This window comes from Pelodiscus sinensis, chromosome 22, assembly GCF_052426305.1.
Source record: "Pelodiscus sinensis isolate ZL-2025 chromosome 22, ASM5242630v1, whole genome shotgun sequence".
In the NCBI taxonomy this organism is placed as follows: domain Eukaryota; kingdom Metazoa; phylum Chordata; order Testudines; family Trionychidae; genus Pelodiscus; species Pelodiscus sinensis.
The window spans coordinates 21225539-21230150 of NC_143073.1; positions in this window are offsets into that span (position 1 = coordinate 21225539).

Below are 4612 nucleotides of genomic sequence, written 5' to 3' on the forward strand. Positions count from 1 at the left end.
AATCCGCACCAGCTCCACCTTCCCTTGGCACTGGGCCAGGAAGGGTGGAAGCTCGTTTGGCAGGGAACACGCCCTCCCGGTGGGCGCCCTGCAGGAGTGGCCCTGGCTGCCTCCCTGGGGCCCCGGTCCATGACTCAGAGGCCCTTGGGGTGGGCATCGTGAGGCTTGGACAAAGGGCCGGCCTGACAGTGCCCGCTTGGAGCCACCGCCAGGACGCCATCAGGACGCGCGGCCCTGTCCCAATGCTGCAGGAGCTGGGCTGAGCGCGGGCAAGGCCGGGGGGCCGGGAGTGGGCAGGCAAAGCTGCCTAGCGCTGCCAGCCTGGCAGGGAGGGGCGTACCGGCAGGGCTGCTCCCCACGGAGCCAGCAGGCCTGCCTTGGTCCCCCCTTCCTGCAGGCTCTCCTCCAGCAAGGGGGTGAGCCCCTGGGCTCAGAAACGCCTCCTCAGGCAGCCTGTCAGGGGCTGGACAGGGCCGATGCCCCATGATGCAGTTTCCAATGCAAAGCAAGATACATGCTGGGCCTGGGTGGTGTGTTCCCTCAGGCCGGCTTAGCAGGGGCAGGGTGGCACCGGCAGCAGCAGGCCGAGCGTCACAGCCCTCACCTATAGCTGCCGCAGGGCTGCGTTGAATTCCCTGCTCCCTGCACCTGATTCCTGGAGCTGGGGCCCAAGCCTAATTTTTTCGGGCCAGTCCGGACGTGTAATCCGGGCCTCTTCCCACAGCCTCCCTGCAATCCCTCATCCCACACAGAGAATCTCCTGAGCCAGGAAGCACGCCCGTCTTCCTTCTGCCACGGATCCTGTCTCCTCGGTTCTTTCTTTGCCTCCTTCCTGGCCTTCATCTGAGGCCCGGGTCTGGGACCAGTGGGGCCCCGGGACCAAGGGGTTTTTGAAGTGGCCTCGGAGGCAAATCTAGTCTCCTCTTTCCCCGTCCCACAACTCCTGAATTGAGCCACGGCGAGTGGCGGGGGGATCAGGTGGGGAGCGGCATCTAGAAAGAGCCCAGAGAGCCGGTCCGCCGCTGGGCTCCCACCTCCCGAGGGGGTAGGGGGCACAGAGCTCCACTACGCTCCGGCTGGGTGGGGCTAATGCAGGGGCAGGGAACCTTTTTTGAGTCGAGGGCTGAGGGCCCCAGAAAAATCAGTCGGGGGCCACACATGGGTGAGAAGCAAAAAGCAAAACAAAACAACCCCCCTCAAACAGCCCTCACTGATGTGGCCCTCAAGTGAGGAGAAAGACACTCCCCCATTCCCCTCCCACATCAGAGCCTGGGGGGCCCAGCTTAGCAGACTTTGGGTGCTCTAGCCCCATAGGGAGCAGAAAAGGGGCTGGAGCACCGGCGTAGACTCCCCAGTGCTGGAGGCCCCCCCTGAGCCTCGCGGGCTGGATCCAGGCAAGCTGGGGCCCACATCCAGCTCCCGGGCCTGAGGTACCCCACCCCTGATCTAATGCCTCACACTCAGCAGCTTGCAAGAGGAGGTGTGGTAATCCTGAGCTACTCCCAGAGCTGATAATAACAGGGCTGGGTCCCTGATCATGAAGCCAGGGCTGAGGGATTGAGGCTAACACCAGCCACGCCCAGGCGTGTCAGGAGGCTTGGGTAGATGTGCAGAAAAGCAGGCGATGTGCCCAGATTTACAAGGGGGGTTCTGGTTCTAGGCAGACCAGGGAGCAAAGTAACACACCCAAGAGATTACTGTTTGCAAAATAACACACCCAAGAGCCAAAGGCCATCGCTTGGAGAGTATTAATTAATTAAACAATTAATTAATTATTCTTATTATTGTGGGATAAGTGCCTCTGAGCCCCAGTCATGGGAAGCAGGAAGCCCCCTGGGTCAGGTGCTGTACAAACACAGAACGCAAAGACAGTTCTCACCTCCAAAGTGGTTCCATTCTTGGTACGTTACGTGACTGTATCCTGAAGCTTGGAGGTGCTGGGAAGGACCCAGGAGACCTGATGGGGCCAGCAGCCTATGAACTCCCTGGGGGCCGAGTTCAGCTCAGGGGGAGTGCACATCAAACAGGATGCTGGGAAGTTGGGGAGGGGTCTGAGAAGAGTGAGGCTGAGCTGGGGGCTGAAATTCTGAAGGCACTTGGTCGATTTTATTTTGAGCAGAAAAGGCCGAGGTTAAGCTATGAGAGAGGGTTGCCAGATGGTTTATCCAAAAATACCGACACCCCTCCCCTCCCAGAAAAAACACTGGGGAAAAAATTCTGTTGAGAAACAAAAAGGCGGAGACCAAAGTTGTTGAGAAAAAGAAAAAAGGACCCCAAGGGTGTGTCTAGACTACAGGGTTTTGTCAACAAAAGTGGACTTTTGCCAACAAAACTTTACCTGCGTCCACACTACCGCTGAGTTCTGTCGACATAACGTCGACAGAACTCGGAAGTTTTGTCGACAGCGGTAAACCTCATTCTACAAGGAATAACGCCTTTTGTCGAGAGAGTTCTGTCAACAGAAGATGTTATTGCATCTACACTGTCCTTTGCGTCTACACTCTCTTGTCAACAAGGCGGCTTGCTTTATCGACAGAACTAGATGTGATCTTGACGCTCTTTGTCGACAGAAGCTTTGTCAACAATATCTGTTGACAAAGCCTCTGTTGACAAAAGCCTGTAGTCTAGAAGTACTCCAACAGTTATTAAGCAAAAAAATAAAAATAAATAAAAAACCAGCATGGCCCCTTTAAGAAAGACCTTTGAGGCTTTTTGCTGGCAACCATCTTGTTTTCCTGCTCTGAGTCAGAAGACATCTCCCCTGTGGAACCAGGTAAGCAGGGGGAGGCGGAGCCTGGGGGCTGGGCCCGGTTACTGAGTGTGCGTAGGTTTGCCAGGTGTCCAGTATTTTTGCCCCCTGGCAGGGAAACCCCCCAGAAAATACCGGACATTTCAGGTGTCTGATATTTTCTGAATTTTTTTACCAGACAGGAGGCAAAAATACTGGACTGCCCGGGACAATACCGGACACCTGGCAACCCTAAATGAGAGAGCAAAAGAAGAAAGAAAGGTCAGAATCAAACCCGGCATTTTGAAATGGTGGAAATAGAATGTTTCCACTGACCCACAATCTGGGGAGCCTTCGTTGGCCCCGAGGTAGATCTGTGCTCCCAGAATGGGTGGGGCCTGGGGCAGAAGGGGTGGGGCTGAGATAGCCAGCCTATTGTGCCTCCTGGAGCACGGCACCCTCCCTGAGGTCCTCCGAACACCACGGAGTGCATGGCGCTCCTGCGGAGATTTAAAGGGCCCCGGGCACCGGCTGTCACCACAGTAGCACAGGTGGCAGCCAGGAGGCTGGAGCCTCTTTGAATCACTGGGCTCTGGGTCAGCTGCCCCCTTTGCTTCCCCCATTGGCTGGCCTGCCTGAAATGAAGACAAAACATCCTTTTTCATTGTGTGAATATTTTCAGGAGCGTGTCGGGGAGGTCTACGTTGGATAGTAGGAAAAACTCTTTCCCTAGGAGGGTGGGGAAACGCTGGGATGGGTTCCATAGGGAGGGGCAGAATCTCTATCCCTAGAGGGCTGTGTCTAGACTGGCCAGTTTTTCCGGAAAATCAGCCGCTTTTGCGGAAAAACTTGCCAGCTGTCTACACTGGCCGCTTGAATTTCCGCAAAAGCACTGACGATCTCATGTAAGATTGTCAGTGTTCTTGCGGAAATGCTATGCTGCTCCCGTTCAGGCAAAAGTCCTTTTGCGCAAAACTTTTGCACAAAAGGGCCAGTGTAGACAGTTCAGCTTTGTTTTCCGCAAAAAAGCCCCAATCGCGAAAATGGTGATCGGGGCTTTTTTGTGGAAAAGCGCGTCTAAATTGGCACAGACGCTTTTCCGCAAAAAGTGCTTTTGCGGAAAAGCGTCCGTGCCAATCTAGACGCTCTGTTCCAAAAATGCTTTTAACGGAAAAATTTTCCGTTAAAAGCATTTCCGGAAAATCATGCCAGTCTAGACATAGCCGAGGTGTTTAAGTCCCAGCTGGACAAAGGCCTGGCTGGGTTGATTTAGTTGGGATTGGTCCTGCTTTGGGCAGGGGGCTGGACCCGGTGACTCCTGAGGTCTCTGCCTGCCCAGGATTCTATGAGTCTATGAGTTCAAGACAGGAAAACATTTCGAACTCCCAACAAAATACTCACAGGAGAGGAACTGCCATCTGGTCTGGCCACCTGCACAATGCCAGCCAGAGAAACGCCTCAACATAATTCTTAGAGCAAATATTTCAGAGAGCCGTCCAGCCCTGATTGAAACATGGTCAGTGATGGAGAATGCACCAACACCCCTTGGTAACCATTCCAGTAGTTAATTACTTTCCCCATTAAAAATATCCTGCCTGAATTTGTCTAACTTCAATTTCCCCAGCCATTGGGTCATGTGAGAGCTTTCTCGGCTGGCTGGAGGAGCCAGTATTAAATATTTCTTCCCCGGGGAGATACTTGCAGCCTGGGATCACGTCACATCTGAACATTCTCTTTGCTATGCTACTGAGTCTGCTCTTTGGTTTATCACTAGGAGGCAGGTTTCCCATCCTTTAATCAGTCTCGTGGCTCTTCACTGAAACGTCTTTGGTTGAGCAACACCCTTCGTGAATTGTCAACACGAGCGCTGGGCTGGGGATTCCA